Source organism: Chaetura pelagica, unplaced genomic scaffold, assembly GCF_000747805.2.
Source record: "Chaetura pelagica isolate M959 unplaced genomic scaffold, ChaPel_1.0 scaffold45, whole genome shotgun sequence".
NCBI classification, from domain to species: domain Eukaryota; kingdom Metazoa; phylum Chordata; class Aves; order Apodiformes; family Apodidae; genus Chaetura; species Chaetura pelagica.
The window spans coordinates 4,842,164-4,854,172 of NW_009953217.1; positions in this window are offsets into that span (position 1 = coordinate 4,842,164).

Below are 12,009 nucleotides of genomic sequence, written 5' to 3' on the forward strand. Positions count from 1 at the left end.
GGCGGCTGTGGGCGGCCCCGCTCGGCCCGGCTCGAGCTTGGCCCGGCAGCCTCGGCTCCTCGCTGAGCCGTGGGACAGCAACAAACTACGGGGGGGGATAGCGAGCCGGGGCTCGGGTCACGCAGGGCCGGGGAAGACGGCACCGCACTCCTCGCACATATCCGCACATGCTGATTTCTCCGCGCACTTCCTACATGAGCAGCCCGCGGCCGGACCCGGGGAGGGTGAAACCCGCAGCCTCCGCGCTTCCACGCCCGCCGCTGCAGCACCGCCCGTGGGCTGCCGGTGACTGAAAAGCACAGTATGGGAAAGACTAAGGCTGCCGGTAACGATACTGCTGGCGAAGCAATAATAATTCGTACAGCTCCAGCTAACGGGCGACGCGGACATTTACAAATTCGTTGTAAGGGGGGATACAGACGAGACCGGGGAGATCTCAGCAGGTGAAAAAAACCCGTAGTTCCTGCAGGTCCCGGGAAAAACGGGAATTTTTTGACTTTTAATTTGAGACCGCTATCGATGTTATTATAATTACACTCATCTTCGTTATTAGCCCGACTACAGAGACTATTAGTATTATTTTGCAACTGACATTTAAACTATAGGAAGGGAAATTAACGAATCTATCTAACAGATTAAAAAAACAAATGTATTAACCAGGTCTCACCAAGACAGACGGACAGAAAGATAGAAACTAGTGCAAGACAGTCTGACAGACTGACGAATGAAAGAAAGAAGAAGAAAAAAGAAATAGAGAGAAAAAGAGAGAATGTAAGAAAGAAGTAGATGGAAAGAAAGACGTAAATGAGAAGAAAGATTTTAACAAATAGAAAAAGTTGGAGAAAGAGAAGGAGAGCGAGAAAGATAGAAGGGGAGAAAGAGAGAGAGAGAGAGAAAGAGAGAAAGAGAGAAAGAGAGAAAGAGAAAGAGAAAGAGAGAGAGAAAGAGAGAAAGAGAGAAAGAGAGAAAGAGAGAAAGAGAGAAAGAGAAGAAAGAAAGAAAGAAAGAAAGAAAGAAAGAAAGAAAGAAAGAAAGAAAGAAAGAAAGAAAGAAAGAAAGAAAGAAAGAAAGAAAGAAAGAAAGAAAGAAAGAAAGAAAGAAAGAAAGAAAGAAAGAAAGAAAGAAAGAAAGAAAGAAAGAAAGAAAGAAAGAAAGAAAGAAAGAAAGATTTAAAAAAACCCAGGAAGATAGAAAGAGAAAGCAAAAAAAAGCCAGAGAGAGACAGAAAAAGACATCGGAAAGACGGCCAGACCGTTTAGGACAGACGAAGGAAAAGCAAGACAAGGGCGGCAGGGGTCTGCCGGGGCCGCTTTGCCCACCCGCCTTCTCGCGTTTGGAGCGGTTTGTGCTGGGGGTCCTGGCACACGGTCGGTGCCAGTCACCGACCCTGCGCGGGGCCCCGCGGGGCTCCAGGCGCTTCTCGGGGTAGGGAAAGGAAGGGAAAGGAAGGGAAAGGAAGGGAAAGGAAGGGAAAGGAAGGGAAAGGAAGGGAAAGGAAGGGAAAGGAAGGGAAAGGAAGGGAAAGGAAGGGAAAGGAAGGGAAAGGAAGGGAAAGGAAGGGAAAGGAAGGGAAAGGAAAGGAAAGGAAAGGAAAGGAAAGGAAAGGAAAGGAAAGGAAAGGAAAGGAAAGGAAAGGAAAGGAAAGGAAAGGAAAGGAAAGGAAAGGAAAGGAAAGGAAAGGAAAGGAAAGGAAAGGAAAGGAAAGGAAAGGAAAGGAAAGGAAAGGAAAGGAAAGGAAAGGAAAGGAAAGGAAAGGAAAGGAAAGGAAAGGAAAGGAAAGGAAAGGAAAGGAAAGGAAAGGAAAGGAAAGGAAAGGAAAGGAAAGGAAAGGAAAGGAAAGGAAAGGAAAGGAAAGGAAAGGAAAGGAAAGGAAAGGAAAGGAAAGGAAAGGAAAGGAAAGGAAAGGAAAGGAAAGGAAAGGAAAGGAAAGGAAAGGAAAGGAAAGGAAAGGAAAGGAAAGGAAAGGAAAGGAAAGGAAAGGAAAGGAAAGGAAAGGAAAGGAAAGGAATAAAACAAAGAGAGTGCAATAGAGAGGGAGACAAAGAACAAAAGAGAGAGAAAGAATGAACGAATGCAAGAAAAAGAAGAGAGAAAAACATCCTGAGGAAGACAGCATCCAATAATAAATAAATATTGTTATAACCAGTGCTATCCTCATGAATGACAGTTGTTTTCTTGATAATAGGCAGAGATGCTCCTGGGAAGGCTTGGGCTTGCAGGGCTGCATGGGCTGCCTGACCCTGCAGGCGGGGCCAGCAGGGAGCTCATGGCTGTACCTGGGGCTCGGTAGGGCCCAGGAGAGCAGGGCTGGGCTCGCTCATCCCCGACACTCCCCACATCCCCTACTGGCTCTGGCTTGCCAGCCTTGGCTCCTTATTATTTGCCATGGGGATTTTGGGCTGGTTTTATGGGGCCACTTGCCTTCAGACACCAATGAAGAGATTATGCATGGGGAAATTCTCAGAATAAAGCTGTCAACCACTCTCACACAGAATAAAGCCAGTGGGGGTTCTCTCTTTCTGCCTCTTTTTTCCTTTTTTTTTTTTTTTTCTTCTTACCCCCCTCTTCACCCCTGACGACTGCTTGTGCTTCTCCAGTGAGATATCCATGGTCTCTTGTAGTGCAGCTGCCCTGTGGGGCCCATGGTTTAAGCCTGTGAAGTTTTTGGGATCCCTGCCCGGCCCCAGAGCACAGAGCTCCTTTGGGAGCTCTGGGGTGGCCTGAGCAAGGGGACCTGGCAGTTGGGGTCATTGCCTGGGGCTTGTCTTGTTTTGAGTGCACCAGGAGCTGCCTCTAAACCCAGTCACTCTCTGTCACTCCTGTTCTCATTATGGTCCATTAATGCTGTCAAAAAGCGCTGTACAGGGGGTGCTGCTCTGCTGCCTGGAGCTGACAGATATGTCTGACGTTCAATACGTGAGAGTGAATTTGTGCCCATGCCCTCCAGCCTGGCCCTTTCCTCACTTGAACCCAGCTCTGGAGAAGGAGGAAGCTCTTGCCTGGCTGCAGGGAAATGGGGGGCAGCTACAAGGGAATGAGGTGCTTTTAGTTTGAAAGAAGGATCCCCATTTCCCAGCACCTAGGTGCCAAAAATGGCTCAGTTGCAGTGTGTTTCCCTATCGAAGCACAACTTTCGGGAGGAGCAGTGAGAAGCCCCGCAGAGCACAGGACACTGCCTCTGGGCTGCATCCAAAGGGAAAGCAGCCACCTTACTGTTTCTTGCTAGACCCTTTCTTTCGAGAGAGACATCTTTTTCAAGCCATCCACTTACAACTGAGTCACTAGATGGAAGGGGAGGCATTTCTCCGTGATCCCATTGTGGTTGTTGCACTAAAGGTTTATGTTCACAGCAGCATCCTGTGCAGACATTTTTTTTGGCTAAAGGCAGCCTTGTTCTCTTTTGGATGCAATTACTGTGGCCTGACCCACTCTGGTGCCTTGTGCTGGTGGAGCTGCTGCAGGTCGGCTGGGGGGTGGTTTACTTCCATGTAAGGGGGCTCAGATTGTGTCACCCTGCATGGTGCTGCAGTCAGGTGGGCACAGTCCTCACATGGAGGGACATTACAGAGCTCCGTCACTGTCCGGAGACAGGGTGTCCCCAATGCTCCCTGCCTGCAGTTGCTTTAGACTACCCTGTAAGGATTTTTTCCTTTTGAGGACTTTTCCCTTTTCTGTTAGGCCAGTAAAATACCCCTGCCTCTCCTTGTTGTTCCACCTTGTCCCCTGTCACAGCTAAGAACAGATAAACATCACGTGTTCTGGAGCTCAAACGTTTTCATGGCGTTTTGGTGTGGCAGATGATTTTATATATTAATCACTAACACAACACATTGTGTTAGCACAAACAAATTAATACAAACAAACCACAGAGTTCAGCATGCTAGTGGGAGGCTGTGCAACCTACAGGGCTCCCACTGGAATAAATCCTCTCCCTGTACTGCTGGGTATTCAATCAGACACATTGCAAACTTAACACAAGTGCCATAGAGAACGGATGCTTCAGCCTACGTCAGCTGCTTCTTCAAATCCAATCCAGCATAAAACTGACTAACTCAAACCCGGAGATTTGTCTTACGTCAGTGCTGGAGCTGTACCCTTTGGAATGTGTCCAGCTGAGAGGCAGCAGGCTCTGCACTGTCACCGAGGGCAGCTCACACATTTTAAAGTCATATGGGAGAGTGCAGTTTCTGAGAGCAGAGAGCAGACCCAAACATGATTCCAGGACCCTGCCCATGTTTTTCTGCAAATAAAGCAGTGTTGCTTCTGCCAGCCTGCTCCATTCCTTTCACTTCTCCTTTCTCTTTTCTCCCTTCTTCCTTCTTCTCTCTCCTTCTCCTTCTGCTTCTTGCTTTGCTTCTTCTCAGGGGATTTTGTTTTCTGTGGGTTGTTCTCAGCGCAATTTGCTAATTCCTCATGCCTCAGGGGACATCTTGTACCTTTTCAGAGCACTGTGGTGGGGCAGGTGAGGCAGGATTGGTGGTCCCTTCTGCCTGCAGATCTGCACCAATATCACTGACAGCACATCCCTCTCCCCAGGCACAAGACATCTGAGGATTTTAGCCCATTGCTTTAGCTCCTGCTTCCACCACCCCATCAACCCAGGCAGGTATGTTGCTGTGGGTGCTGGAGACAGGCAGATTGTCTCTTTTGGAGATCAAGGCTGCTGAAACAGGCAGCCAGTGCAATCAAGGCCTGCTAGGCACAGAGATCAGCCAGCCAGGTGGCCAGCCCTGCCTGCAGGCATGATATGCCCTGCACCAAGTGCTCCTTCCTGCAGAGTCCTGACTGGAGACCTGGCACCCCTTAACAGGCATCTCATGGAACGGAAGGGGCAGGGACTTCACCAAATGCCAGGAAGCCCTTACAATGGGCTTTGTAATCCCTGCACAAGCCCTGCTAAGGGCAATGGCATGTTACTAAACCAACTAAGTATAATGAAGCAGAGCAGAACAAGGTTCCCACTCCTTCCCCTGTGATGCCTCAAACAAGCTCAACATGGGGTGCCCAGCATCACTTGGCATTTTTCAACCCCTTTGCCGTTGCATCTCTGTGTCCTTCCGTGCAAGCATCAGTGACAATGTTTAGTCACCTTGGGAAAGCTGTTTGGCATTGAAAGGGATCCAGGATAGTCTTGGCTTAGTTTTTTGTATAATTAATTTGTTTTATTTTTAGGTTTTGTTATATAAAATAACATTGTACCATTTGTAGCTCTTCTCTGACAACATCTCTTGTTCTTCCAACTCAGTAATTCCATTTCCTCCTTTTCAGTTGAATTGCCAGCCTGGAACTGGTCAGGAATTCACATTCTCATGGATTTTTTAGGTTTCTTGTGATTCTTTAAAAAATATTATTAACAGAAACAGGTGTTTGAATCTAATGTATTCTCACACACACAGCTGATACATGATGAACACCCTCCTTCTTGTCCTACTGGGCTCAGAGACAGGGTTTGGAAAAGAGGTGTGGAAATACACAATCAGGTTCTGCAGAGATGACAAGCACAGGCATTTCCTTCTTGGTGGGTTTTGCTAGAGAAAACCTGACCCTGGTGAAGCCAGTAGCAGGACTCCTGTCATCTGAGGAAGGCACGTACGTGAGGGGACCCATAACACACCCAGGGGCTGAGCTGTGCTGCAGGGACTTCCCATAGGCCATGGCCTGGGAAACACTGCCATCCCCACAAAAGGCATGAACTGGCTGGCACTGAGGGGTGGTTCAGTTTCAGGAACTGCCAATGTTCATGCCTTCCTCTGCGGAATTAGCACAAGGACAGATTAAAGAAAGTCAATTTCCTTTCTCATCAAATCAATTCCTTCTGGGGCAAACAAAGCCACGAGCACAGCGCTCTTGTCCTCCCGTGATCTTGTGGTTTGCTCTGGCTGGAAGAGGCAGCTTTGGAAAACCCGAGCCCATTTCCTGCTCTGCATGCTGCAGTGTATATCCTCACCACAGCCCTGGAAATGCTTTGATGGATATTATTAGGCCCGGAAAGCATTTGGAGCTCCTTTCTTCCGTACAAACTGACCAAACTACTATGGGATGAAAGAGGGGCAAATTGGAAGGGTCTGTGGATGCTATGGGCAGGCTGCCTTGCTTAGGGAGCCCAGGTTACACTGCTGCCTGCAGCAGGGACTAAAGCAAAGCAGCCATGGGACTGAGGTCACTTCCATCCCCAGGGAGGCTGGGACATCTCTTTTATACCCTTCTGTCAACAGGCAGAGCTGTGGTTGGGGCAGCACCAACCTGATGCCAGCAAAGCCTGAGCTCTCCTGGCTGCATTCAGCCCCATGCAAGGCACCTTGGCCTCTTCTTAAATCCATATTATCAGATCCAACGGATTCTATCCTCTTCCCCAACCCACCCTCATCAAATCCTACAAGCAAGGGGAACCAGCTTTTTGTCCCTCTCACACTGGCCATTGCCCACCCTGGGTCTGCACACCCCTGTCCTTGCTCAGCCCTCCTAGCCACTGGGACCAGGAGTCTCTCACTGCTGCAAACAGGAAAGTGGCTGAAAAGCAAAGCCAAGCAAAACCTTCACTTTGCAAGGTACTGCAGCTCTGATTGGTGTTTTGCCACTAACACAGTCAAGAAATGACAGTACGGAAATCTTGGGGAGTGAAGAGCACTTGTGGTTCTTGGTGAAATCCCATATTAGTAGAAAGGTCTGGTAAGTGGAAGCAGGAGTCTCTCTGACTACAGCATCTGCTGGATGTGGAGAGTGGTTATGACTCTCTCCAAATACAATGCACATGTACTGGGGAAAATGACTGCTACAATAACAGGAATAAATCTTAATAGAGACTTGGGTGATAACAGACACCATAGGGGAGTTATCAAAATGAAAAACAGATGGCAGTGTCTCTGCCAAACCTGCATGGAAAGCCCTTGGAAGGACTAGCAGACCTCGTACCTGGAAATGAAAAGAGAGCAAGGGAGACAGAGACATGGGACCCAGGCTGAGGGAAGAAGATAAATCCCATTGTTATGCCCTGCTGAGAAGCTAGAGAAACAGGGGTTTGGTGTCAAGAGTCCTCCTGCTTGTTTCTGTTCTCCACAAGTGTGGGTCTAAAAGCAGGTTGATTTGACAGACTCTTCTCCACTTCTCTCACCTTTGGCAAGGCAGAAGGTTGCAAGTCAGGCTGGACAGGGGCCTTTTTAGACTGTTTTCAAACAAGACCTCTACCTGTCTTATCAGCACGAGATCCTATTTTCTCTGCCTATTGGCAGCAAGCAGGGACAAGGTTGGCAGAGAAGGAATAGTGGAGGAGCAAACTTGGGGCCCAAGGAAATTTAGGTACTGCCCTGGGCTGTGAGTGCAGGATGGATTTCTTTTCCTGCAGTTATAGGGGCTACAAACTGAGCCCAGACTTCATGGTATGGCAAAGAACAAGCAAGCAGGAAGCTCAGCTGGAACTGACAGTTTCTTGGCAGAACACAATGAGAGACAGAACAGAGTGATGTTAAATGAAATTGCACCTTCTCCCCAGTACTTAAATGTCTTCAGCAGAGGAGAAACCACAGATCAGCCAGAGTGCAGAAATCCAGCTTCACTCTGCTCTCTCTTGAGCGCCTGGTGAGTTACTGATACACAAAAGTAGGAGTTGATACTGAGCAGGTCATTGCGAAATGAGGGCATCATTTGTCCCTTGGGTTTGTAGAAAGGGAGCAGAAGAACATCCTCAGGATCGCTGGCACTAAGGGAAAGTGCCCAGCCTCTGCTGATCAGACTCCAGACTTTGGGGTCACGAGCAGGATATGCTGATTGGTTAGGGACCGGCTTTGCTTGTTTGATTCTGTTCAAAGGCTGGTCCCACACCAAAACCCAGCTGGACTGACCCCCACAACCTTACAACACTAGAGCAGAGGGAGAGTCTCAAGCAGGGACTGTCACCTCCTCCTTCCCTCTCAGAGGTGACTATGCAGGCTACCATCAACCAGACCAGGGCCAGTTTGACAACTGGGGATTAAATAGTGGAAAATTCAAAAGACAGCTGAGGAAGGGACTTATATTAGTCAAGACACTCAGCACGATAATGTTAGATGCCCAGGGACACCAGCAGTAAATAGAGATGTTGTTATGGTAATGGAAACAAGGCTGGAGGGAGAAAGGACCACAGAACAGACCCTAAGTGCTTAATGCCTCTAAGTTGTCAGGGACTTTGCCCCTGGCTGTCATTATTTTCATTGCATTCTAAATCTTCAGCCTCTGGTCAGAACAGGTGTCTGAGGACATGGGATGGATCAGCTCTGGTGCCTGTCACAGCCAAGGCTGCACAGAAGAGAGTCAGTTGTGATCTGGCCATACTGATCATCCACACTGATATAATCCAGGGTTAATAACCCCAACTGACTTGTTTCATTACAGTCAAAAATCATCCATGTCCAAGGGATCAGCAAGAAGAAGCCTGAAACTTTGAGCTAGTCAATTCCAGCATAAGAGGGGCAGACCCTGCCTTTACTTCCCCAAGCTGGTAATCACTCATGCCCATGGCTGGCGTAGTCACTAGGATGAGACTTTGTCTGAGGGACAAAGCAGGGACCATTTGACCCCAGACAGGCTGCAGATGCCTCCTGGTTTTGGCTCAATTTAATGTACATCAAGCAAAAGAATTCAGAGATCAAACAGCATCTTTATGCCAGCCTCAAGCAGGAGGTTTGCTTTATCACGCACTTAGTCACAATAAACTAGCCAATAAAGTAGTAATAAATGGGCACCAAAAATTATTTCAGAGTCAATAAAAACAAAACAGAGTCTAACAAGGAAAAATTGTTAACTCTCTTTCTCTGTCCTATAAAACATGTCGGGTTTTACATGCATTGAGCGAATGCAAAGCTTCCTGCAGGGTGACAACCTCAAAACCCCATCATCAGCACAGCTGCAGTTCCTACATATGCTGTTGGCTGGGGACCTCTCCATGAGGCTGAGGGCTCCACAGGGCTGTGGGGTGCATCCCACGTCCCACGTTTCCCCTCTTCTGGCCATGGGGAGCCCTGAGGTGACGCAGCCTTTCCCTGTGGCAGTCACTGCACCACCGGGAGCCAGGCAGTAAAACCGTAGGGTGCTGAGCTGAGCTCTCATGCTGAGCAAACAAGCCTTTCTAAAGGTTTAGAGGACCACCTTCATGTGCAGAATGACCCCCCATGTTTAAACCAAACAATCTTGACCTCTCTATGAGTTTTAACCACATAAAAGCTCACCTCTTGGACTCTCCATTAGGTTTTATGATGTGCTTCCATATTTAAATGGACATGACTCACAACAGGGTTTCTGCCGTGCAAGTGAAGGAAAGAAAAGATGAATGCCAGATGTTATGTATGAGTTACTTCAGGGGAAAAAAAAAAAAAAAAAAAGGATAGAAAAGGAAATTAAATGCTGGGCTGGGCTTTCACAGCTCTCCCTGCTCAGGTGAGCATCAGGCTGGTATTTGAATTTGATTTAAAAATTCAGCCTCCTCAGCCTGGCTGCACTTCTCACTGCCCTGCAAGCATGCAGCCTCCCCAGCTTGTCTGCCTCCCAGCAGGGGCTTCAATTTTCTGTCAAAAGTCTTCTGGCTAAACCTGGCAGCTGTCAGCACCTCCCTGTTTATTTGTGGAGCAGAAAGGGGCAGGATGGGGAGCAGAGAGAGGGCAGAGGGCAGCCCTTCTTTGGGGTGATGTGTTCCCTCACCCAGAAAACCCTGGGTAGGGCAGGTGGGACAGTGGTGCCACACAGAGGAGCTGCACGGGTGGGACAGTGTGGGTCCCAGAGTGCAGACTGCACTGCAAAGGGAAAAGCACCTGACAAGCTGCCAGCCATCCCCACTGGCTTATGGCTGCTGTCACCCAGACTCCATGTGGCATGGGGAGGTAGGTAGCAAGGGCTCAGCAACAGACTACCTTGCAGCTGTAAGGCAGGAGCCTGTTCCTCTCTGAAAGGATCATCTGTGCCCACACAGGCTTCTTGGATGTCATTGTCTTGACCAATCTGCTCTCTGTGGGCTCATCTGGCACATAACTCACATTCCCACCTTGAGGGGACGATGGCAGAGCCTCCAGCCAGGCAAGCATAAAATCCCTAGTCTCGTGCCATGGGTTAACCTTCTCTGCACTCAGTGCTGTACACACACAGAGCATGAAGCATGGACATGCCCACACTGAAATCCTGGGCACCAGGTCCTGCTCTCAGCACCAACACGAAAGAGAGCACAGGAGCTGCAAAAACCCTCAGTGCCACTGATGGTGGAAGGATCTATCCACCCCTTGTATCTTTTTCAGCACCAGTGGCTGCAACCTTAAAAAACCTAACCAGCCTTTATCAGGAGTCTCGTCCTGGGAGGGCCTGATGCTCCACGTGGCCTCTCTTCCCCACAGCTGGCTGGGGGACTGGCATGTCAACATGAAAGGGGTCCTGCTGCTCTCAACTAGGGCAAGCTGTCCCACTGCAGACAGATGAGGCTGAAACTCCACACTAAGCATGTGTAAGGACATTAAGCTGTTGGAACTAAATGATAATTTGAAAAGTATTTTTCTTAATACTGGCATTATGTTTCTCCAGCCTCACAGTTGGTAAAGAGAAAAGAATGTCCTTACTAAGGGAAAGCAAGTGAAAGCTGAACCGGGGTGATGGACGCATGGAGCTTGGCTGAGGGCTCTGATCACACCTGGGGCAAGAAGAAGGCCTGTTCCCAGCCCAGCCCCTGCTGAAACACCCTAGGGGGCACTGGCTTTCCTTCACCGGCAAACTGCAACGCAGCAAGAGGGAACCACCAGGGCCACACACTTTCCTGTGAGCAAGAGCCTCCATGCTGCATAATGCCTGCACCAAGGGTAGGGCTGCACTCTTGTTGAGGCCCTGGGAACATTCAGGTTAGGCAAATCTCTGTTTTCCCAGAAGTGATGGACCAAATGATTTTTCATTTTTGTATCACACAGAAAGTCCACTTGAGTACCTGCTGAGCTCTGCAAGTTCTTTATACTGCTCTGAGTGACCCAGTCACCAATGGAGAACACAAACCTCTATAAGTTTTATTCCCCTTCACATTTTTACACCTCTTTCCTTAGCCAGGTTAATCAGTGCAGTCAGTTAGCTCATCAGATCTACAATTACAGCAGCTGTAAATGGCATCTGCTGAGTTGTTATTTCTCAGTGCTCTCCTGTTCAACTCTGCAGGGATGGAAGCCGTTCCTGATGTTCTGGAGCTGGCCAGTCACAGCCCTGTGGTGCAGCCTCTCTGCATTTCCACCTCTGCCCCTGCAAAGGTCTCAGGACTGCAGGCTCTGCGCTTGCCTCTGCTTCTGCTCCCGGCCTCTGCCACCACAGGGCAGGATAGCAGGTGGGTTACAGGGCTTGATGCTGCACCCCAATCTCCTGAGTGCAGGAAGCTGATAAATTGGTGGCTCGGGAAGCATGGAGGGGGACAGTGCAGGCCACAGGGCATCAGAAGAGCTCTTGTTCCCTTGTAGAGGAATTCCTGTGCCCTTGCAAAATGCCCGTGTGAATAGAGGCAGGAAAATTAGCTGCAATATGGCTTTTTGTGATCGCAGAGAAATTGCAAAAGGAAGGAAAATAAAAAAAGGTTCCGTTTTCCTCTTGCTCCCCTTCCCCATGACGCTGGAAAGGCTCAGGAAGTGCCCAGCCATCAGGAACAATGTGAAAAAAACCCAGTACCATTTTCCCTGGTGAACCTGGCGGGATCCCAAGCAGGGACCATAACATTCGGCAGCAGCAAGGCTCCCTTGTGCCTCTCATGGGGAAATGAGGGCTGGGCTCCCTCCTTTCATTTTCCTCCTCTTTCCTTGCTGAGCCTGCTGCCATGTCTGCCCCACCATGTTGGGTGTGGGGAGGGTCCAGGTCACTGAGGAGCATCCATGCTCCCAGGTAGCATGTTGCCAGGAGTAGACACTACATCCCAGCCTCCTCCAGGGCCTTGCATCCAGCCTCCCCTGGGCTTGTGTGTAAATGTTAAGCTTCCCCAAATAGATGCTTTTCTGGGAATGTCCCATGGCCATGTGGAGGCTTGGCTGGTTG